Source organism: Canis lupus, chromosome 37 (genome assembly GCF_048164855.1).
Source record: "Canis lupus baileyi chromosome 37, mCanLup2.hap1, whole genome shotgun sequence".
Classification (NCBI taxonomy): Eukaryota; Metazoa; Chordata; class Mammalia; order Carnivora; family Canidae; genus Canis; species Canis lupus.
Window position 1 is genome coordinate 7,532,666 of NC_132874.1, and position 25,773 is coordinate 7,558,438.

Below are 25,773 nucleotides of genomic sequence, written 5' to 3' on the forward strand. Positions count from 1 at the left end.
CATTGGAGGTATTCTCACAAGTTTTCCACACATGCATACGTTACAAATTTAGAGAAGGATCAAGGAGCAAATCAAATAGAAGGGGCTAAATGAGAGGGAGAGTGTGACGTTAGGGGCAAATGCTTTTGCTGCCCTGCATGCTGTAGATGTTTCATGTTTCCGTCCTGCTCCTGAGCTGAGCATCCTGCCTTCGCCTGTCTTTCCTATTCATAATTTGGGGAGTTTGGAACAATTCAGGCACTTTCTTGGAGCTTTCAAAATCCATCATCCTTCACATGTGGGAATTATTTTAGGGTAACAAGCTCTAGAACACAAGACACTGAGTCCAGATAGAAAGCTTTTAAATCACTGGTTTGTAAGCCAGATGGCTCTCTGGAAGCAATATTGGGGATTATTATTGAGCTGATTGTTAATTGGTGGAATATTACACTGCCTACAGTAAACTAGTGACTACAAGACAGATATGTCCCTCCAGGAATTCATTACAATAAATGGCCTATTCTGCCTCCTGTTAATTTAATCTCCAGTCCACTATGCGTCATGTTTGTATGCCCTAATAGAAAATGGATGACATCCATGCTTATGTAACTTCTGGTTGAGTGCTTTATGCTCCAGCCATGCTTATTTGTGAGTCATAATTATGTCTGTGTTAAGACACTGCTGCAAGCCCTGTGTGCCTGTGTGGGTGTTTTATATATGGGTGTAGTCTACAGCCTGGGAAGCTAAACCTGTTGGTAAAGGGATTTCCACTTACCTACGAGAAAGATCTGAACACTTAATAGAAATCAGATTAATTTCAACTGGTTATTTACATGTAAAGTAAGGTTTGTTAGCAAAAGAAAATGCAACCAGATGGCAGGCCCCTTGTTCCTCCCCAGCTACTCTCTGGGGGAGGGGAGTGGAGAGCAAAATCAAAGAGTTCCTCTCCCAGGGTGGACAGTTTGTAATTAGTCTCCTATCTACCTGGTAAACAAAATGGGCTTCTCCAGCTCTAGAGCAGTAAAACGTGTTCTCTCTCTCTCTCTCTCTCTCTCTCTCTCTCTCTCTCACTTTTGAGTACAAGATAGCAAGTTGTATAATAGGAGCAAGATTCTGGATCCAGACCACCTTGCTGGCTGTGTGCCCTTGTGCAAAGTTTCCTTATCTGTAAAATGGGATGATAATTGTGACTATCTCATAGGGCTGCTGTAAGGATTAAATGACTTAATACATTTAAAAAACTTGGCCCCTAGCACAGTGGTACTCAAATAGCTGTCTTCTCTCGGAAGGGTTCAACAAGGGTCCTGAGGCTGGAGCTGGCCCACTTGCTTGAATCGCACAAAGGAATCTGGTCTCAGACTTCCCCAGGTGGGCCTTAAGAGGATGGCTCACATGGGTATCCTCTCACTGGCTCTCTTCTCTTGGATCCCTTCTCCCGAGGGCCCTGATCACTGGATGGCTCTGTCTTGTCCTGGAGCCTCTGCTAAGGGCAATTCTTTCTTTTCCTTGAGTTAAGTGTTCACGCAGGCTGCGGTGTGTTTGTCTTTTGTTAGACTGTTCTTTCCACCCCTACTCCACCCCCAGCCCCGCAGGCACCGGGGCCTCCTTGCCAGGGCTGATTCTTTTCATCTTGCTCAAGTTCGGGCAGCTCTGTCAAACCCCCTGTTTGCTCTGATGGAGTGTGGGTGACTTCGTGACTGCCTTCCCACCTTATCTGAGACCAGTTTGTTTTCCCCAAAGTGCTATAATTGGCGGGCTTGGTGTTTCCTGTTTTTTGTGCCCTGTGGGCATGGTAGGGGGGCTCAGTGGGCAGCTGCGTGCACTCTTCAATAGAAACCCTGAGCGCTGTGCTCATTTCTATTTCAGAGAGTTCATATCACCTGGTGTATTCCACTTCCACAGGCTTCGGGTCCCCTTCTGTCATTAAGAGGGCAGCCCCTGGAGCTTTCACATCCCTGCCATTCCAGTGGAATGTTTCACCCAATCTCTCCCCAGCAGCGATTTTCATCCCCTGTGATCAGAAAAGATAAAGGGAACCGCACAGGTCGGCTCTTTGCAGATTGGAGGGTTGATGACAATGCTTAACATTTTGTGACCTCTGAGAGAAGGAGCTGGGGGCGAGGGGGTTGGAAGCCCTACCAACATGGCAGGGCCAGTTAGCTCCCAAGTCGAGTGTCCTTCCTGGATCACCTTTTTGATGCTATCATTGGAATGTGCTTCTTTCCTCATTTGACTACTGCTGATGAATTTCTGGAGGATTTGCTTTTACTTTTTACATTATTTCCTTTGGAATTAGCTATGAGGCAGTTTCATTGCTCCATAGTAGGCCAGAAGTTGTATTTTTCCCTTTTAATATGAATGAGACCTATTCCATATGCAGTAGAAACCCTGATCTTGTTAGGCTACACTATATTTGCCTCTTTTCTGGCCTGGCTTTTTCTTTACGGGGCTCCACACATAAGCCAGTCACACTTCTACATGAACCATCTGGTCAAATGGCACCATATATTATCTCCAGCTTTCAAATCTCTCCCCAGTAATCGGGGTAATGGTGGAGCAGAGAATCATTTCAGTGTGCTATACAAACTGATTTGCTATAACCAGCCACAGAAGTTAGTTTCCCAAAAGAGCAGGGATGTAGTAGAGTAATGACACCATGGGCTTTGGAGAAACACTGCTCAGGTTCAACTTTTGTCTCTACCACTTTGTAGCTAGCTAGTTATGCAAACTTGACAAGTCACTTCATTCCCTATGCCTTGATTTCCTCATCTGTAAAATGGGATGATGGTAATTCACTCTCCTTCCCTATTAGAGTTCTGTGAAGCTTAAATGAGTGATTATGGGTGATGTGTTTAAAATAGTGCCTAGCTCTGGCGCCTGACTGACTCAGTGGGTAGAGCATCTGACTCTTGATCTTGGGGTCATGAGTTCAAGCCCCACATTGAGCAAAGAATTTACTTTAAGAAAAAAAAAAGAAGTAAGCAAAGAAAGAAAATGAAACACCTGGCTGGCTTAGTCAAAAGAACATGCAACTCTTCATCTCTGGGTCGTGAGTTTGAGCCCATGTTAGGTGTAGAGATTACTTAAATAAATAAATTTTTAAAAATAAAATGCTGCCTAGCTCATAACCATTTGGGATCGGAGTAGCTATGATCTCCTCTTCTATTCGTTGTTGTTGATTGTCTGACCTCACTATTTCCAGCAAGTCCTGGTTTTCATTGACTAAGAGGAACAAATATACTTTTATTGAGGAAGAGTGATATCGAAATATAATAGCTCTGCTGATAGAGATAGGAGGAGGAAGGGGAAGAGATGAAATAAATGTGGGAATTATAAAGTGGGTGACGGGCACATGGATGTTTTGTTCATACACTGTTTTCTTTTTTATTCATATACTATTTTCTCATTTTTGTGCATATTCATTTTCCATAGTAAAAATTCACAAACAAAATGAGAGGTGAACTCTGAAATGTACCAGCCTGGATAAAGTGCAGGGAGCTGGGAGCTGCCAGTGAATCTAGGTGGGAAGCCAGATTGCTACAAGCTGCCTGGAAAACAGTCTGACAGGATATATCAAGAACCCTAAACATGTTTTTTCTAGTTACTATTGCTGCATGAAAAATTACCCAGAAATTTGGTTTAAAACACCATTTTTTAAATTAAAAAAAAAAAAACAAGAACAAAACCAAAAACCCATACCATTTTATTAAGCTCACAGATTCTGTACATCAGGAATTCAAACAGTAGGGATGGATAGTCTGTTCTATGGTGTGTGGGGCCTCAGCAGGTAAGACTTGAAGGCTGCATGGGGGTGACTCAGCGACCTGGGGTTGCAATCTTCTGATGATAGGTTAGGTTATTCACAAGCTTGATGCCTGAACTGGTGTGATGCAAAGAGTAGTGCCTTACTGGGCCCCCACATGGGTTGGCCTCCTCTTGGTATGGTGGCCTTGGATGTCTGGTTGGTTATGTGGTGGCTCGGGGCTTCAAGTGTGCGTGCTCCAGCCGTCAAAGTTCAAAGGTCACACAGCCTCACTTCTGCCCAGTCTGTGGGTTCAAGTTGTCAAGAGCCCACCCAGATCCAAGGAGAGAGGAGATTGACCCCAGCTCTCTATGGGAGGGGTGTCAGAGGATTTGAGGGATCTTGTTTCAAAACTGCCTCAATGTTTATATTTTCTGATTCATTTGGTGATTTCACTTAGAGGAATTTATCTTAATGAAATGATTTAAAATGTGAACAAAGGCTTGTGTGTAGATATATGTATGTATATATATAATATTTCAGTACAATTTACATTAATGAAATATTAGAAATAAACTTAATGACTCACAATAGAAAAAGAGTAAACAAATGTTGGCAAACCACAAAGGTTGTTTAAAGCCTTTAAATAGGGACAGCTTTTTAGTACACAGGGAAGTGTTATTTTAATTGAAAATGATAAATGTAGGATTCACTCTGTATATAACATTTAATCTAAAATGTTTTTTAAAAATCTAAATTGCCAAAAATTGGACAAAGACCAGAGGGAAACATATTAAATATTAATAGCAACTATCTCCCAGCAGTGAGATTATGGGCACTTTAAATTTTTTCTTTATAATTTTCTGCTTTTCCAAAAATTTCTGCAATTTGCATGTACTGCTTTTGTAATTACAAAAAGAAATTCTAATTTATTGGATGCATTAAAAAATAATAGTGACTCTTAATCATTACGCTTGTTATATTAAACTGAAAAAATATGTGCTGACTTGATTTAACTTGCATTTATGTCACCAAGCATACACCTTCTCGACTCCAAAAGTGGGATGGACTAACTGAATTGTAGCAGGATTGGCTGTGTTTTTCTGAATTCAGATTAGCCTGGTCTATACCTCTTCCAACACCCTGTGCCCTCCATTTTTAGGAATGAGAAAACTCTCTGCTCAGAGTAGTTAAGATCTGGCAAGAAAGTGTGTGTTCTACACAAGACATTTGCACCCTCCCTATCTGTTCAGCGAGCAGAAGTCAGGACCAGGAAGCTAAACTCCAGCTAGAAGTTTTCTCTGCAATGAACTTTGGATCTTCAGTAAGTCTTTCTGGCAACTGCCGGCCCAGCTCCCCTTTCCAGGGGCTTTCTACCTCTACCAGCCCTGAATTCGGTCACCTCTTTTCACTCGCTGCATGCCTGCTGCACCATTACCAGTGAGTTGATGAGATTGGGTGTAAGCAAGCATTTGTGTCTAGTCTCATTGGAGGGCTTCCCTGGAACCTGCCTGAAATCTGTAGCTTCCAGTTGTTGGCTACCTTTGCTCCCATCTCAGCCTCCAGCTGAGATGATTGTATGTGGTTCCAATGGTACCCAGCTTGTCCTTGGCTGAGGTGAACCTCTGATGATGCCCTATGCCATCTTTCCTTCCCCATGGCAGCCCCTTGGGAGCCATCAATAAACGTAACAAATGGAGAGACCTGAGTCCCACCACGCAGTGTAACTCCAGGTATAGTTTTTCCATAATCTATATAATACATGACTTTTTTACAAAGATCTCAAATATTTAATCAATTAATACATTCAGTAGGCAACACTTGAAATAAACTGGCTCCAAGGCTATATATTATTACTGGTATTATTTTCATAATAGTCTCCTGGTCTGACTCACTGATAATAGTGCTCTCGTTTTTAATATTAAATTCCTCAGGATAGTTTTTAAAATGGTTTAAGTTATCAAAACTACTCATATTTTGTTTTCGATCACCTAGAACTAATACCACTGGGCGTTTTAGCATATCACAAAATCATCTTCTGTGTGTTACCAGAACCAGCTGTTGGTGTTCTTACTTTCTGGTTTGTGTGATATATGAACAGAGGACTGGGGGAGAGACAAAAATATAGTTTAGGATAGGAAGGGAAATGGTTTATGATGCAAACTCTGACTAATATGGTTAAACCATTTGATCCTCTTAAAGGATTTGCAAATCGGAAAAGATTTTATTCTCCATTCCAACCCAATTTCGAACTCCTAGATTGTTTATACACTCAAACGAAGTGTCATCTTTGCTACTTGCCACTCACAAATAATCTAGTTCTTCTGGAGATGTAAGGGTGCATGGCAGGATTGCTACTTTGGTGATAGTTTGGCTGTGAGACTTACATTGGCTGATGACTGGTGAGTGGAAGTAACAAGATGTAGCACTTCTGGGTGAAGCTTCAGGAACTGGAATGTACTTTGCCACATTCTGTGCCCCTACTGGGTTGAAATGAAGCTTTTATCACCTTGGTTCCCAAGTGCTTAGATGAGCAGTCTCCCCAGCCTGCACTGGACATGAAGCAGGATGGAGAAATGGATTTATGAAATCACTGAGGTCTCAAGATTATTTGTTATTGGACTATATAACTTAATCCATCATAACTGGTAAAATAGGTAGCTAACTAGCTGATGGGTAGGTGTATATGTAGGTAGACAGATCTAAAAAAGATAAAAATTCAGATATCCTGGTAGTAGTTGTTCATTGGTAGGACAGTAGGTCTAGAAATCATAACTCCAAAATTCCTATTCTAACATTGACTAGTCTGTTGGTCACTATCTTTGATTACAATTAATTTGAATCTCCTTACTCTGAATTAAAAATTATATTTTAATACTGCTGCTATTTGGGCAGCTCAGGTGGCTCAGCGGTTTAGCATTGCCTTTGGCCCAGGGCGTGATCCTGGAGACCCGGGATCGAGTCCCACGTCGGGCTTCTTGCATGGAGCCTCCTTCTCCCTTTGCCTGTGTCTCTGCCTCTCTCTGTCTGTGTCTCTCATGAATAAATAAACAAAATATTAAAAAAAATACTGCTGCTATTTATGTGGACTTTTCACAAGGTATTTTAAGTGGGGGGGGGGGAGACAAATTGCAATGCAGAATATACAGTATGGCTCAGTTTTTGCAAGAAAAAAATATATGATTAGAGAAATGTCTGGAAGGCAAAATATGAACTATAGTGGGAATACAGGTGATGTTCATTTTTTGTGTGCACTTATTTTCTACTTTAAAAATACAAACACATGTAAACATCCATTACTTTTGTTCTAATCAGTGTCTGTTCCTTTGAGTAACTGCCCTGCCTTTGATCCATTTGACTCTGGATGTTCTGGGAGCTAAGAATTCCTTCCTTCCCACCTCCCTGCCTCCCCGCCCCCTCCAGCCTAACGGTGAATATATATCCTCTGGGCTTGGCCAGTCAGATGCCCTCCTGGAATCTGAATTTCAGTACATATACAAAGGATGGGTTCTGGAGTTGTATTATCTGCTGGCAATGTCAAAAAAAGAAGAATCTGTGGAACTTCTTTGGTGTCTATCTTTCTTGAGGCTTTAGGAGTTAATTTTAGGCTTATGCAATTTCTGTTCATTTTTTAAATTTTTTACGTTAAGTAATTTCTATATCCAGCATGGGGCTCAAACTCATGACTCCAAGATCAAGAGGCACATGCTGTACCTACTCAGCCAGCCAGGCATCCCTGTTCATTTGTCTTTGGTTTCATCTTTGTTCTGAATTGATGTGGGGGTTTCCAATGAAAATATAGTTACTAACACAATGTGTATTACTTGTTTGGTTTAAAAGATTCACAGGATAAAATATAAAGAATGAATTCATTTTTTCCTCTTGCCCATGAAGAGTTGAGTTATGGAAACTTTTTAGCTTTTTATTCTTGCTTCTTTTAAGCCGTTGTGATTATTAGCAGGCTTCTTTTAAGAATGAACAAGACAGGGGTGCCTAGGGGGCTCAGTTGGTTAAGATTCTACCTTCAGCTCCCTTCATGATCTCGGGGGCCTGGATCAAGCCCCACATTTGGCTCTCTGCTTGGCTGGGAGCTTGCTTTTCCTACTCCTTCTCCCTCTCCCATTCCCCCTGCTTTGTGCTCTGTGGCTCTCTGTATTTCTCTGTCAAATGGATAAATAATATCTAAAAAAAATGAACAAAACATTTATAATCAACTAGTGCTGAGTGTATGTGTGTACATGTTTATGAAGACACATAGTGTTATGTGATAATTGGAACTTAAGCTGATACACGAGTGAACTCAGACCCTCTGGGAATGTGTGAGGTCAAACTCACACAAGCATGGGTGTGTGATGGTCTGAATGGTGGGTCATTTTGGCTAGCCACTCACCATTTCATCCACATCTCCTACTTATACTATATGAACATGTTTTTTCTGGCTCTTTTAATGTAGTGACTTGGACTGCCCCAAGCAACGGGCCACCCTTCCTAGCATTTTGGTCCTATGCTGTCTAGAACTTTTTATATAAGAACTTTCCAGGGATGGTAGTCCCTCTCTCATTCCCCATTCAATAAATATTTGTTGAACGATTGCCATGTACCAAGAGATGCACCAGTTGCTGGGGACCCAGACCCAAATCAAGTAAGGCAAGATTTTGTTTTAAGCCTACAGGTTCATAAGGACCATGGGAGACATACCTAGACGCCTTAGGAAATCAACCAGGATAACTCTGGAGACTCCCCAAATCTGAAGTCCACTCCACACCCTTTACTTCCACGAGAATGGTAGTCTGGTAGTCATTAAGGTTACTCCTCGATATTTCTGGTTCTCCTCCTTTAGAGCACATGGCACCATTGCATTTCCCTCCCTCTTGGAAGTGAAGAGCAGCCATGTGACTTGCTTTGGCCAATGAGATGTGTGTGGAAGTAACATATGTCATTTCTGAGAAAAAACCTTTATGAACAAATGCGTGATTTTCTATGTCAGTGACTGGCCATATTCTAGATGTTGAGGCTTTACTAGGCTGGGTTCCATGCAAAGGGTTATTTGGAATGGAGCCCCTGACACTGACCCAAAATAGACAATTATGTAAACATGAAAAAAACTTTGTTATTAATCAGCCACTGAAATTTGGGAGTGTTTCTTACCTCAGCATAACCCAGCCTTTCCTGATAGATACAGCGGATATCTCCCAGACCGGACAGGAGGCTCTGTGGCCCTGAACCAGCCTGAACCAGGCTGTCCAGTCTGAGTTAGGACTGGGGGTCCCAGTCTTCCAACAGACAAAAAAGTGGTGCAGACATCACCAGAAATTAAGAAAATGCAAGGGCAGCCCAGGTGGCTCAGCAATTTAGCGCTGCATTCGGCTAAGGGCGTGATCCTGGAGACCCGGGATGGGGTCCCGCTTCGGGCTCCCTGCATGGAGCCTGCTTCTCCCTCTGCCTGTGTCTCTGCCCCTCTCTCTCCCTGTTTCTCATGAATAAATAAATAAAATCTTAAAAAAAAAGAAAAGAAAATGCAAAATAAAACAGCACAACAATCATTTTCTTGTGTTATTAATTTGGCGAAATATTTTAAATATCCTGTGTTGGGAAGGGTAATATAAATTGCTACAGTCTTTCTGCAGACCAAAAAGGTGGCATATATCAAAGCCTTAAAAATTAAAAAAAATTAAAAAAAAATTTAAAGCCTTAAAAGTAATATATGCTCATTAATCCCTTCTTCCATGGTAATAGAATTTTTAGCTGGGCTATTCAGAATAAAGATTATATTCCCAACTTCACCTGCGGCTGAGAATGAGCTCATGAATAAATTCTGGCCAATGGGATGAGAGCAGAAGTGATGTGGTGACCTCCAGGTTGAGCCGTAAAAGGACAAAGTGAGGTCTCTTGTTCCCTCACCCCTTTTTCTTTGTCCTGCCATATGGAATACAGATCCCAGGGATAAGAGCAACATCTAGGAATGGCAAAGCTGCAAGAGCCTGGGCCCTTCAAATCATGGAGCAAAACCACCACACGAGCTCTGACTTTATCCCAGATATAAATACACACATGTTAATTAAGTCCCAGCATGTCACACATGTGGCCAAAAATACCCTAATTAATGCATCAGACTTTTGGAGATTAATCCTAAGTCAATAATTGAGGGTATGTGTAAAGATTTACACAACAGTGAAATTCATCACAGACTTTATGTGAAAGTTGCAAAGCAACTACTAGTGGGTTGGTTAAAGAAACTGTAGTTTATTTATAATAATTTATTTGAATTTACAATGGAATACCATTCAAAATTATTACCTACAAGAATATTTATTGAGGTAGAAAAACATCTATTTCTTTTTCACTGCATATGTAAGACAAGAAAAATGATTGCCAGTATAAACAACTCAGCTTGTCCTTCTCTCCACCTGCAAAGAATTCAAACTGGTTCCTGCAGGTTTTTTCTCTCTCTCCTTCATTCTCTGTGGAAGAACCTGTGGAAGGACCTGCCTTGCCAGATGAGCTTTCCTGGGCTTCTGTCTTGAGAGCTGAGAGGAAAGTAAAAGGGGGAGAAAGATACGAGGCACATTGGTTAGAACGAGGAGGTTATTTCCTGAAGGGTTTTGAGAAAGGAGAGGTGAACTGTTGCATGTGGGACAATGGGTGGGATTTTGCAAAGTATGCCTGTGGACCATATGCCTCTTCCAGGTAATTGGGCTGAAATTATTTCAGGCTGCTATGCTATGTGAGCATTGAACCATGGGGTTTTTTTTTATTATGGACATAGAAATGGGTCCTGAAGATATATATCAAACACCCAGGGTTTTTTTTTTTTTTTTTTTTTTACCAGCTTTCCTCTGGGTGTGTAAAATTCCATTTTCTGCTTTTTGGTTTCTGCTAGTACTTCTCCATTTGTAGTGAAAAACAAATGCTCAGATTTATTTTTTAAAAAATGTTTGCTGAGCCCTGCTAATAAAAGTGGTAACATAAATCCATCTTGTCCTTTGCTCTTAGCACAGGTACAGGTAAGGGGAAGGAGATAAGTTCCCACCTTCACTGTCTCCATCTCTCAGCAACATGCATCCCTATCTGCTAGAAATGACCATGTGCCTTCCCCTGCAGCCCCTGAGCCAGTTAGAGTCAGGTCATGTGGTGCATGTCCACACTTTCCCAACCATCCAGTGGTGGAGAGGATAAGGGACCTTATCCCTTATGGTGTGGTGGTCTACTGCTTTATTTCTGGGGTGGTGGGACCATGACACCCTCATGGGCATCCATTCCAGGCCCTCTCACTACCTTAGTGAGTCCTCCCACTCCCATTCCTGGTTTTTACTTTTGGTAGAACTGAAACTCAGCTGGTTGGAAACCTGGTCACCATGACTCCATCTAGAAAAGGAATGAACTCTACCTATGGAATTCTTGATTTATAGCTATGGCACATCCCAGATAGCTTGAAAATGGCAGCTTCACAGGACATTCTGTTGTCTTTTGCTCTGCTTCAGGGGGTATCTATGAGAAGCAATGGGGGAACTCCCAGGTTCTGGTAATCTCAACATAGAAAGGAAAGAGAGAATGGTGTTTTGTTAACCCACACCAGTGAAAGTTTATCAAATCACTTGCCTGACTAATTTTAGGTATCTAAGTCCCCAGGGAGACATCCTAAAGTCTTCTGGGAAGCTAGAGAGATAAAATACAAAGAGTATGGTAGGAACACTTGTGCAGTGTTGGTAGGAATGCAAACTGGTACCACCACCATGAAAAACAGCGTGGAAGTTTCTCAAAAAATTAAAAATAGAAATATCATATGTACTACTGAGTATTTACCCAAAGAAAACAAAAACACTAATTCAAAAAGACAGATGCACCCCTATGTTTATTGCAACATTATTTGCATTCGTCAAGGTATGGAAATAAACCAAGTGTCCATTGATAGATGAATGGATAAAGTTGTGATATATACATATCACACATCTATAATGGAATACAAAAAGGCCATTAAAAAGAATGAGATCTTGCCATTTATAACAACATGGATGGACCTAGTGGGCATTATGCTAAATGAAATAAGTCAGGCAGAGAAAGACAAATGCCATGCGCTTGCACTTATATGTGGAATCTAAAAAACAAAACTAACAAAAAGCAGAAACAGACCCATAAATACAGAGACCAAACTGATGGTTGCCAGAGGGGAGGTTGGTGGGGGATGGGTAAATGGGTGAAAGGAAGTGGGAGATTCAGGCTTCCAGTTATGGAGTAAGTCACAAGAAAGGCATAGCATAGGGAATTCAGTCAATGATACTGTAATAGCATTGCATGGTGACAGATGGGAGCTACACCTGTGGCGAGCACAGCATCATGTAGAGAGTTGTTGAATCACTATATTATATGCCAGAAACTCATGTGAAGTTGTGTGTCAACTGTACTCAGATTAAAAATTAACAAAGAGGATGCAACCAAGGTAATTCTGTCTATGGAGGATCTCCTTTGATTGGCTGCATTTTTTTCTTAAGATTTAATTTATTTTTATGTATTTATTCATAAGAGACACAGAGAGGCAGAGACACAGGCAGAGGGAGAAACAGGCTCCCTGTGGGGAGCCCAATGTGGGACTCTCTCCCAGGACCCCGGGATCACAACCTAAGCCAAAGGCAGACGTTCAACCACGGAGACACCCAGGTGCCCCTAACTGGCTGCATTTTTTAGACATTTCATACCAAGCCTTTGTTCCATGAAGTACATCCCAGGGATTGACCTGGAGCTTATTCTATAGGTATAATTGTAGTTCTGGGGTAGATGGGAGGATAAACAGGAGAATCCATAATTACTGTGGAAGGAATATTTTAGTGGGTCATATGGAAAGTATTTGTCAGCCGCTGGCCACTAATCTGCCCAGTAATCTGGGTGACATGTGCTATAGTTCTTGAGGAATTGATTCACAGCTCTGCTAATGGATGCGACCACCATGGTGCAGGTGCTGGGCAGGGGACCCATGGACCTGAACAGCACAACTTTATTAGTAAGGATATTCAGGAGTCTCTCTGGGTTTGCAATCATTCCCCAGGGCTAAAAAATTCTCCAAATGGAAAGTCACTGTCTTGATGGTCATCTGAGGATGTGTCCATATGACAACATGTGCCATGTTACTTAAAAACAGAACCAATGCCCTTAAAGATCCATGGGTGATACAAGCCCAAGTTGTTTCTTAGTATCACCCATGAGTTGGTAATGAGAGTGAAAACTTTTTAGGCAGGACTATCTAAGTTATTTTCAGGAATCAGTGCAAAATGAAAATGAGGCCCCTGTTTATTAAGAATTTCAAGACAGAGTAGAGCATTAAATCAAACATGGAGTCCCTCTAAGCATGAGGCCCTCATGTAACTATAGGTTGTACACCATGAAGCCAGCTCTATTTTAATAATTCCTGGTAGAGGGATACCTGGGTGGCTCAGTTGTTGAGTGTCTCCCTTTGGCTCAGGTCATGATCCCAGGCTCCTGGGATCTAGTCCCACATCAGGCTCCCTGTAGGGAGTCTGCTTCTCCCTCTGCCTATGTCTCTGCCTCGCTCTGTGTGTCTCTTATGAATAAATAAATAAAATCTTAAAAAAATAATAAAAATAATAAAAATGCCTGGGAGAGTCTTTGAGATTGGCTGAAGATGGAGAGGGCCAAAGCAGGGTTTGACTGTAATAATAATTGCTGATGTTATTCACTTTCCTGCTTTAATCTCTTGGCTTTACTAGATATTTCCTCATGGACTATAAAATTTGCCCACACGATCTCCTTAGCTACCAATTCATTTCCCTCATTTTCTTCACAGCCAAACTTCTCAGAAGACCAGGCTATGATTGCTATCTCTATTTTTATCCTAATTAGACAGCCATCAGTATATTAAAATAAAGTTTTATCTCCCACGAATCCACCAAATCTTACCAGTGGGGATCACATGTATGAGTAAGAGGTGCTTCTAACTACAGGGAACAGATAACCTGGCATTCAGTGGCACAGAGCAACAGGAGTGTATTGTTTCTCACATTCCAGGAGGCCTGGAGATAGACAGTTGCCAGTGTTGGTTTAACAGACCAACAATTTCAAGATCAACATCACACTTTCACCACATGATTGTAATATCTCTCCTACTCCCACCCTGCTCAGCTCGTAGAGGCTGAAAGAAGAGACAAAGAGTAATGCCAGCCATATCCTCAGTCCAGATGTAAAACAAACCACCCTAAAGCGAAGTGGCATAAAACAACCATTTTATTATGCTCACGGATCCTGTGGTGCAGAGTTTGTACAGAGCTCAATGGGGAAAGGTTGTCCTACTCATACAGAGCACAATGGGGAAAGGTTGTCCTACTCCATGATGTCTAGGGTCTCAGCAAGGAAGACTTGAAATCTCAATTCAATCATGGGGCTGCAATCACTGACATTGCAATCACACGTCTATATATATATATAATCACCTAGGCCTCATAGTTGGTGTTGACTCTTGGCCGAACCTCCACTGTGCTGCCATCCGGAACATCTACACCCAGTCTTGCCATGTGGTCTCTTGGCATAGGCTGGTTGGGCTTCCACACAGCATGGCTGCTGGCTTCCAGAAGCAAGTCCACTGAAAGAATAGGTGGAAATGCATGGCACTTTCACTGTGTTGAGGGAGACTTAAACAAACAAACAAACAAACAAACAAACAAACCCACCTCACTCCAGGATCAAGAAAAGAGGATATTGACTCTACCTGTTAATGGGAGGAGTTTTACAATCACATTGAAAGAAGAGCACACCCAGTGGGAGATATTGTGATGGCCACCTTTGAAAAATAGGAACTACCACAAACCCTTATGTTAAGAAAGCAATGCTTTCCCAGAAACCACCCAGCAATGTTAGATTTTTATCTCATTGCACCCGTGTAGGTCACGTGTGTGCTTAGTTGGTAGGGAGGGTGAGAAAGGGAGCATTTGACTTTCAAGTCTATTTAGTGGAAACTGGGGTGGGGGAAGGGGAAGGGATGATTGTTAGGTAGACAATCAGCAAAGTCTGTCGGGCTCCCACCCACGCTAGGTTCAACCACTCCCTCCTCTCTGCTCTTTGTTCTCCATACAGGCTTCTAGATAGCGCCTATAAAATTTTTACTGCATTTATAAAAAAAAAAATTTTTTTTTACTGCATTTATTTATTTGTTTCTTTCGGCTATATTCCAAGCTCTTTATATGCAGACTATGAATTATTTGTCTTAGCATCTCCCAGGTCTATTGCTTTGCCTGGCACAGGGGAACATTTAATATGATTGAAGGAATGACAGGTAAGGTTCTAGAATTGCACGAGTAGAGCAGCTTCTGGACTTAGGTGATTTGGGTTCAAGACTATGAGTAGTATTAATAGAAAGACACAAAGAAGTCTATCTTCAATACCCACAATAGCTAAGGTACCTGGCGGCTTATAGATAACAAAGGAAGGACCCAAAGGCCTAGAAGATACTTTTGAATAATAATCCTAACTCCCTTGTTTTATATAAAGTGGTTTTACCAACATCATCCTATTTGTTCCTCATAACCACTTTGAAAATTCAGAAGGGCAGATATTCCCATTTGTAAAAGTATCTCAGATTTAGCATAAGTGACTTGTTCAGGCTAATATGTGGAGGAAAGCATGGTAATCTCTTTTTAAATTAACCACACGTATCATTTAAGTCTGGAAACCTGTGTGATGCAATCAAACCACTTACTGCCTACTTGGAGTTGGCTCTAATTGTGGTGCAGTTTCTGAAAATAACCATGAAGTTTAAAATTACAAGTTTACATACACACATCGAATATATATGTATATATGTGTGTGTGTGTGTATATATATACACATATATATGTATATATATAAATATACATATATACGTATATAGGCATTAGGATACACACACACACATGCACATAGAAATATGTATAAAATCAAGTACCATTTACCTTGGAGTTTTTTGACAGAATTATGTAAAACGATATTCTAGTAAAATGGCTATGATTTTCCTTAAATGTAATTTTCTCTCAAAAATTAGGGTACAGTGATGTCTGTTTGAAAATTTGGTTTCATTCAGTTCTTGGATGCCTGGCTTATAGGCTTGGGGTGGGGACACGTAAGAACAATAGACCCTGTCAGGAAGAAGGAATGGAACAAAATTGTGCAGGGTGTTAATTCAGCACATTGCCTTTGCCAAGGTGCTAGGGAGAGTCCTCCGGGGCAGAGTCACACGCAAGAATGCTGAAACTTAGCAGCTGAACATGTCTGGGTCGACAGGATACTAGAACCATTGGGACTGGAAATCAGGTAAGAAGGTGAAGCAGGAAATATGCGAGTAAAGACACAAAAACTCAGGGCCATCCTAAAAATGTTTGTGCATCTCCCAAGGAGATGATCCACACCGTATGTTCACACAAAGAATCCAGAAGTGGAGGAACGAGAATGATGGTTACTGGAAGGACGTGTCAGGGTTAATCATGAAGGAAGTAACCAAGGTACCTAACTAACACCAGGTGAGTCAGTGTTCTTTATGCTCTGTTTTAAGAACAAGTGCTTAAAAATCTATAGAGCCATTACTATTTCAAACAAATACTTTGGATCTTTACCATTTCAACCCAATAATTAGCGATGACGGCTGTGATGGCTCTCTACATTTCTTTTACAGTATTTAGCTTAGATTTCCTGTGTGAGAGTATCAGTCTATAAACCCTAACGGTTCCAGCACTGGGGCCTGCCGGGCTAGTGGTTGACAGGGGCTGTGTCTTATTTATCTTTGTGTCTAGCAGAGGCTCCGCACATGGCTTTGTGCTTAGGAGCTTAGTAAATGTTGTTTGAATTGAATAGTTCTGTGTTGAGGCTGCTAAGGCAGATAATAGAGAGCAGGTCCTTGACTTAATTAGGTTCAATCAATATATCATAAAATTCCTGGAGAAATTCAATTATAGGTCTAGGCTATGAAGGTAAGAGCAGTGTCAAAACCAGCCAGGATTATTATCTATCTCTTTTGGCATTCAGAAGAACTTGACCCCCATATCCTGGTGCCTGCAGGAAGTGAAACGAGGATCTGGCTGGCAATTTAAGAGGCAGCCTTCTACAGAAGTGCTTGAAATGCCTTTTCAAGAATGTTCCATACCTTTGGCCACTTTTTAGGAGTAACGACATCCAACAAAAAAGTATATTCCCTATAGACCAGATTTTGGATATGGCATAAAATATAATTACCAGTATCCAGAAGTCAGGCACGTCACATGCAGAGTATCTTTATGCCTCTGACGGATGCTCATTATAATGTTACATGACAACCATGATAAGGGTGAGTGAACCTTGAGCCGGCTGGCAAATAAAAAAATTACTTTTCATATTCAGAAAGCCCTGGGTGGATGACAATATCCCAGACTCCTTATTTGATCGTTATGATCCCTGACGCCTGAATGTTAGGTCAAAGTTTAAAAGCATGCTTCATTAGAACTACCTCCTCTACTTGTGGCATCCGATTGATAACAGATCAAATGGCCACTCCCCCTCCATTGTGCTATTTATCATGGCTTCAACTCTTACCTCTGAAAGTGGCTTGTCATCCCCAGCCTGAACCTCTTATCTGAGTTCCGTTCCATTCAAGGAATTCATTCAAAATTTGTTTATTGAGCATCTACTAGGTGCCAGATAGTCTATCTGGTACTAGAGATATAAGACATGATCTCTTCCCTGAAGGGCTCACAGACTGTTAGCAAGCCAGAAAAGTAAGCCCATATCCATGATATAGGATAATCAGGGCTACGATAAAAGCACAACCAGAGGAGCGCCTGGGTGATTCAGTCGGTTAAGGGCCTGACACTTGGTTTTGGCTCAGGTCATGATCTCAGGCTGGTGAGGTCCAGCCCACATCGGGCTCCATGCTGGGCATGGAGCCTGCTTGGGAGTCTCTCCTTCCCTTCCCCTCTGCCCCTCCCCATGCTTGCCTGCATAACCGGAGGATTCTGGAAGCATCAGAGTTGAAGATAGGACTTTCCGTGGAGGATGAGCTTCCTAGTGGTCATTTCCAGCTACCTGAGACTCAACATTTCAAATAAAGAATTCGTAATTTTCTCCCCAAAACTTTCATTGCAGGGCATCTGGCACCTTGGTGGGTTGAGCTACCGACTCTCAATTTTGACTCAGCTCATGATCTCAGGGCTGTGAGACTGAGGCCCCCATTGGGCTCCTGGCTCAGCTGGGGGGTCTGCTTGAGATTCTCTCTCTCCCCTCTCACTCTGTCCTTCCTCCAGCTTGCAGTCTCTTTCTTTAAAATAAATAAATAAATAAATAAATAAATAAAAATATTTTTTAAAAACCTTTCATTGCTTCCTAATATTTTGCTTCTAATATGTACTTTGGTACATAGCGCCACTATTTATTTCCTCCAGTGATTTACGTTTAAAACCTGGTGTTCTATGTTCTTCATTCCCCTAGAGCCATCAGCCATTAGGTCTTATCATGTCTTCCTTAAATTTTAGGTTCCCAAAGCCCCAGGTACAGTGATGCCCAGAGCTTTTGTTTTTTTGCCTCTACAGATCACAATTCCAGGCACCTGATGTTGTCAACATTAAAAAAAAACAAAGCAAGCTAACTAGCTCCAGCCACCCACTCATCCACACCTCACCACCTCTCCTACAGGTTACTGAGCTAGCCTCCCAGCTAGCCCAGGCTCACCGAGACGGTCACCCTGGATATGTGCCTGGCGACTGGCTGGCTTGATCATATGGCTTTAAGATGAAGGGGGGCAGGAGGAAGAAAACACCTCCACAAACCCATGAAATAGTACGCAACCCATATGAGTGGGTCTGACATAAAGAAGCATGAGAGGACAGGAAGTACCTAGCAATTCACAGCGAGAGCTGGCCGGGAAGCAAGGATGACCCGAGGGACAAGATGCCCAGGTAAAGAGCAAGATAATTGTATTAATTTGCTGTGGCTGTTGTAGCAAATTGCCATAAACTTGGTAGCTTACAGCAACAGAAATTTATTCCTTCATAGTTCTGGAGACCCAGAAATCCGAAATCAGTGTCACTGGGCCAGGTGTCAACAGGACCACCTTCTCTCCGGAGGCTGTAGAGGAGAATCTGTTCTGGCCTCCCCTGCTTCTGATGGCTGCTGTCCTTTGACGAGGAGCTACATGGCTCCCATCTCTGGCTCCACAGTCCCACGGCCTCCCCCACTTCTGTGTGTTTTCACTCCTTGCTTCTCTCTCATAAAGATACATGTGGTTGCATTTAGGACCCCTCCAGATAATCCAGGATAATCCCCCGTGTCAAGATCCTTAATTTAGTCACATCTGCAAAGACTTTATTTCCTTTTTTGCCACATACTGTAATGGTCACAGGTTCCAGAAATTAGTGTGGAGATAGATATAGATATAGATATAGATATAGATATAGATTAGATATAGATATAGATTAGATATAGATATAGATTAGATATAGATATAAATTAGATATAGATATAGATATAGATTAGATATAGATATAGATTAGATATGGATATAGATATATAGATGATATAGATATAGATACAGATATTTTTTGTGGGGTTGGGGAAGGCATTATTCAGCCTGCTGCAATAATAAACAAAGTAAATTTGAAATCATGATCCTGGCTTATATATCTGACCTCATGGTTATTTTAGGACTGGAGCTGGGTTTTGGCAATGTGGATGAGGCACCAGGTATTTCTTTCCAGGGAAACAGCATGAGCAAAGGCCCAGGTGCAGCTGTGAGGATGTAGGGAAGAGAACAGGGCATAGGCCAAGTGGACTGGAAATGTCATATATATTTTATCATAGTAGGCACTCATATAGGCTACATAATTAAAGAGGGACAAAATAACACAAGAGCTGGAGTAGTTGGGGGCTGCTTCCGATAGAGGGAGAATGTTGTTGCTTCCTGCACCAGAAATGACATCTTGGAAGCCTTCTTGTAGGAGGACTGGTCTGCTCTCTCCATGTAAACACCACTCCCTTCCTAACTAAGGAGCTTTATGCAGAAGCTTAAATTAATGGTCCAGATACCTAAATGCCATCCCTGGATACCACCTCAGATTCCTCACAACATGTTACTGACCTGGAGCCTTAGACAAAACTGTGAATAAAATCTAATCTCTACCACCTGTTCCTTTATGATTTAGCTTCTGGATGCCTCTTCAACATCAATTCCTATTTTTCTCATTGCCCACTGTCCCCCTTTCAGTTCTTTGAAGATGTTTAACTCATTCCTGCTGAAGGATCTTTGAATGTGCTGGGTTTGTTTGTTTTTTTTCCTTCCAAATGGTCTTCCCACCACATGTGGGGCCAGCCCCGTCTCATCCTTCTAATCCTACCCCAAATGCCATTGTTTCTAGAAGATCCCCTCTGACCACCCTATTTAAAGTAGGTTCTCCATCACTGGACCAGTTAACTTCCTCCCTGCACTCATCACCATTTGTAATGGAGTGTATTTATTCTTGTGCATGTTTAGTGCCTGCTTCAGAGTTTTCACAAGGGAAAACCACTTCTTCACCATCATGTACTCAACAAGTGTTGATTGAGCACTTGCAATGTATCAGGGGCTGTCCCAGATGCTGGGAGACAGCAGTGAACAAAAAGGCGCCATCCCTGGTGTCAGAGGGCTCATGTTCCAGTGGGAGGCAGGCAATAAACATGCATGTGAATGTACAATATACCAGGTGGTGACAAGCACCAGGAAGAAAAATCGAGCAGGATAAGGGAATACAAAGGTTCAATGCAGAGTGCTGCTTTAAAAAAAAAAATTTTTTTTAAGATTTTGTTTATATATTAGAGAGAGCATGAGCAGGGGGAAGGGAAAAAGGAGAGGAAGAAGAAAGAGAAAGAGAATCTCAAGCAGGCTCTGCTGAGCCCAGAGACCCACGGGGGGCTTGATCTCATGACCCTGAGATCATGACCTGAGCAGAAACCAGAGTCGGATGCTTAACCGACTGAGCCACCCAGGCACCCCCAGGGTACTGATTTTTAAGAGGTGGCCAGGGGAGGTAACATTGGAACAGAGACCTGAAGGGAGTAAGGGAGCAGGCCATGCAGATATCTGGAAGGAGAGTTTTCTGCATAGAGACAAGAGCAAATTCAAAGCCTCTGAAATGGGAGCAGTTTGGCTCCTATGCTCAAGGATAGTGAGGAGGCCGTGTGACTACACTAGTGACAGTGAGGAGAGAGTGTGGTTGGCCCAGTAGATGCAGCAAATACTTTGGATTTCTCTCAGAGAGACATGGAAGTTGTTGCAGGGTTCTGAGCAGTGGAATAAAATGCAACATCCTCCATTTCTCAAGGATCACTCTGGCTTTGGACTTGAGAATAGACTATATGGGAAGGGAAGGATAACAGCAGGAAGACCCTCTAGGAAACTATTGCAAAAATCCCCCACGTGCAATGATAGTGGCTTGACCCAAGGGAATAGAGGCTGGGATGGAAAGAGTGGGCAGGATGTGGGTGTATTTCGAAGAAGAACTAATAGGACTTGCTGACAGATTAGAAGTGGGATGTGACAGGAAGAGGAGTCGAGGACGATTCAATTTTTTTTTTCTTTTAAACCCGAACAACCGGAAGGATGCATTCTCAGTATTCCAAGTTGGAGCAGATTTTGGCAGAGAAACTAGAATTTAGATTTGGATATGTGACATTTTGAGATGCCTATGAGACATCCAACTGGAAATGTTGAAAAGAGAGATGGATTTATGAGTCTGGGGTGCAAGCAAGAGGTTGGGACCAGCCCAGGTCATGGAGATGAGACGTTTTCAGTGTACTGGTTGTACTTGGAACAGAGCAATAACTTGAGGACTTTGTGACAATTAAAAAGATGAGGTCTGAAGACTGAGGGAATGCCCGTATTCAAAGACCAGGACTCGTAGGAGCTAGTTAAGAGGAAGAGGGAATGGACGAAAAAATGGGAAGAAGTAAGATAAAGCCATGTCTAGGCCACGTGAAGTAAGTTTTTCAAGAAGGAAAGAGCCATGGGCTCGTCCAATGTGTAGACAGAGCCACGTTGTTGGCTCTGTTTTGTTAGCTCTTCTCTTCAATGTTGGGCATGCAGTAGATGCCACATGAATGTGCGTTGAACGAATACACAGATGAGGTGAAGCTTGTGTCCTTACTAATCTAATAAAGGACTAACTTTCGAGTTTTGGAAGAGGTGCCAGAACAGATTTTTTGATCTAGATGAGAGGGTCTTAACATGGATTTCTGAGCTCACTACAATAGAGAAGCACAGGATGCTTTAATGGAGCCAGCTGGTGGAAAAATAGGGAGTTAAGAACTTTTGCTTTTCAGGGCACCTGAGTGGCTCAGTTAGTTAAGCATCTGCCTTTGGCTCAGGTCATGATTTCAGGGTCCTGGGATCGAGCCCCACATCGGGCTCCCTGCTCAGCAGGGAGTCTGCTTCTTCCTCTCCTTCCCCTTCCCCTGCTCATGCTCACGGTCTCTCTCTTGCAAATAAATAAATAAAATCTAAAAAGAAATGTTTCTATTTCTTATCACAGGGAGGAACCATAAGGTGGTGATGGGGGAAGAACTAGGAGAGCTTCCCAACTCCCTAAGTGAGGATAAGTGTCTGAGAAGAAGAGAGACAGCACTTCCCTGATGGATTCAACAGGGGAGAAAGGGAATGTTCAGTTATCTTTGCCTACAACCATCACCCTCCCTCTCACCACAGAAGCTGACCCCTCTGTGACCAGTCAAAGGTCAGTTCCCCACTCAACTGACAAATCACAGTGGGGGTGGCCAGACCCTTAGGAGCTGGCACCCCTAGAACAAAACTGACTTATCGATTTGCATATAACAGTGCTGTCCCATAGGTATATAATGTGAATCATGTATAGAGTCTAAAATGTCTAGCAGTTCCATTAAAAAAGTTTAAAAAAGTAGAATTAATGTTAATAATATATTTTAGTAAGCCAACATATCCCAAGAATTATCATTCCAACAGGTAATCAATGTACAAAATATCGAGGGACATTTTACATTCTTTTTCCTTTTCATCATGAGGCTTTCAAATCCGGTGTGTATTGTACACGTCATGACAGCACATCTCAATTCGGTCAGGCCACGTTTCAAGGACTCGGGAACCACACGTAGCAAGGGGTTGCCAGGTATTGCACACCACAGGTCAAACATGTTGCAAGCCAGCCGCACACATACATTTCCAATATACTGGTGGTGCCTAACCTTGAAGCTGCCTTAGCAGATTTCAAGCCATGGCTTACAGGTGTTAGCTTCTTTGGGAGAAGGCCAGAGACCAAAGGAAGAAAATCTCAGGGGGTTGCGGCCCCAGAGAGAGGAAATTGTCCATACAGTGTCCCACTCCCTACCTTTGTAAGACTATCTTCCCCATGACTAGATGCCTGCAGTCCTCATGCTACTTAGGATCTTCAGATCCACAAAAAGAACTGGGTATACAAACTAGCTCCCGGGAAAGCCTGATGTCAGCAGAAAGAAGAGAACAAACACTGTGTCAGCTTCTACCTTTTCCTGATTCTTTCCCAGGGCTTCATAGTCCTAAAAATGCTCCCTCTCCTTCCCTCGTGCTGGCTGCCCCATGTCTGGGGAGGGTCAACACCCACGTGAGTCCTCTGGGGGAGTTGTAGGCTCTCAGCAGGTGGAAACCTGGGTACCTGAATTATGAGTGACCCAATGTGTTCCATGTCCCATGATGCTTACATTTAAACAGTTACGCCAGGGGAGAAGGATATTTAATGCAAAGAAGCGAATATATAATGGTGGAATTTCAGGTACCATTGATCCTAAATCTAAGGAGAGGAGGATATTTTTCGGATAACAGTATCGACTGGTTCTCAGTGTAATGAGCTGCTTGGTTGCCTAATCCCATGTTCCTTTCTTCTTTCTGCAAGGGGATATTAGGACCCTCCCTGTAGGCTCAGTGTTCCTTGAGCTGGAAATGAGGGCCAGTAAGTTAGCACCTCACAGTTGGTCCTTCTCTGAACCTGAACTCCTGTTTTTAGAAATTGAGCCCTTGCTTTTTCCATGGGACCAAGGCCAATCCTAGTCCCTGCCTGTGTCAGCACCATCCAGCTTTAAACCTGCAGGCTGAGCACCATCTGTTTCCCTTTGGTAATTTGGGCCAGGCTGGCAGCGTAGTAAAAGTCCTATTTGCCTCCCTCCCTATAGGTGTGGTTTGGATTTAGTCTTAATGGTAGTAATAGTTCTGTTTATGGAGCATCTATAATGGCGGTGGGCACCGAGGGAGCTTGGTGCTTCACACATTACATCACCTAATCTACACACAACCATGCCAAGTACATGTTGTTATCCCCATCTTAAAGATGAGGCAACCACAACTCAGAAATATTAATTAACTAGCTGACGATCTCACAGCCAGCAAATGGTGGATCAAGATTAAAACTCCAATTAGGGGCACCTGGGTGTCTCAGTCGGGAAGTGTCTGCCTTAAGCTCAGGTCATGATCTCCTAGGGTCCTGGGATCCAGCCCGAGTTGAGTTCCCTGCTCTGCGGGGATCCTGTTTCTCCCACTCCCTCTGCCTGTCACTCCACCTGCTTATGTGCTCTTTCTCTCCCTGTCAAATAAATAAATAAAATCTTTTAAAAACCCAACAATAACAATTACTCTGAGTCCAGAGCACAGACCCAATTCCACCACTGCACTGTCTTGCTGCCCCGGCTGATATTTGGTAGGGCTGGGGCAAGTTCAACACACTCAAGTTTTCCTGGGCACCTTACATGTGTGTGCCCTATGTGGCTATGCTCCCGTCCCGGATCCTGACTTTCATTCCTGGGACTAAAGCCCACCTGACTTCTGTTCCGGGACTTGCCTATGTCCTGTCCCCCAGGGCCGCACCTGTTCCCTCCGGCTGCTAGATGGAGTCTTGTGAACCATTAACCACCTCCTGATCTCTGCCTGGAGATGGTTATTGCCTTGTGCCATCAGATCCTCTTTTATTTGTGGGAAAAATAAATTTATGTATTTATTTATTATTTATGTATTTATTTATTATTTATGTATTTATTTATTATTTAAATTCAGTTTTCCAACATATACCACCCAGTGTTCATCATATCATGTGCCCTCCTTAATGCCCGTCACCCAGTTACCCCATCCCCTACTCACCTCCCCTTCTGTAACCCTTTGTTTCTCAGAGTTAGGAGTCTCTCATGGTTTGTCTTCTTCTCTAATTTTTTCCCCACTCAGTTTCCCCTCCTTTCCTTATGGTCCCTTTCACTATTTCTTATATTCCACATATGAGTGAGACCATAAAATCATTGTCTTTCTCCAATTGACTTATTTCACTCAGTATAATATCCAATCCCATCCACATCAAAACAAATAGTAGGTATTCATCTTTTCTGATGGCTGAGTAATATTCCATTGTATACATAGACCACGTCTTCTTTATCCATCATCTTTCGATGGACACTGAGGCTCCTTCCACAGTTTGGCTATTGTGGACATTGTTGCTATAAACATTGGGACGCAGGTGTTCCTGTGTTTCACTGCATCTGTATCTTTGGGGTAAATCCCAGTAGTGCAATTGCTGGGTCATAGGGTAGCTTTATTTTTAACTTCTTGAGGAACCTCCACACAGTTTTCCAGAGTGGCTGCACCAATCGATTCCTTTTTTTTTTTTGTTAATATTTTTTTCTTTATTTATTTATGATAGTCACAGAGAGAGAGAGAGAGAGGCAGAGACACAGGCAGAGGGAGAAGCAGGCTCCATGCACCGGGAGCCCGACGTGGGACTCGATCCCGGGTCTCCAGGATCGCGCCCTGGGCCAAAGGCAGGCGCCAAACCACTGCGCCACCCAGGGATCCCCTCGATTCCTTTTTAAACGGCTCAAGCACACGTTTGTCGGTGGGATTGCTATAGGTAACGCCACCATCGTGGCTCACGCTTTGTTATCAAATTCCTATGAGAAGTGTCCTGTGTTCCCTGACTCTTCACCCCTCTTCCTAATTTCATTATCTCCCATTGGGCCCTTTAACTCAAAACCTGTTCTCAGTCAAACTCCTGTTTTATGGCCCAATTTTGGATTTGTTAAACATTTTACAGACCCTG

At 42.5% G+C, this 25,773-nt stretch overlaps 1 long non-coding RNA gene across 1 annotated transcript; it reads right to left on the reverse strand.

Annotated features, from left to right (window-relative positions):
• Positions 1-10,194: 10,194 nt before the first annotated feature.
• LOC140626358 (uncharacterized) lies at positions 10,195-23,453 on the reverse strand. The gene is made up of 3 exons (XR_012025549.1): positions 23,207-23,453; positions 14,161-14,309; positions 10,195-10,248 (listed from the first exon to the last, which is right to left on the reverse strand). It is a non-coding gene; the product is annotated as an uncharacterized lncRNA (long non-coding RNA).
• Between the last annotated feature and the right edge of the window lie 2,320 nt (positions 23,454-25,773).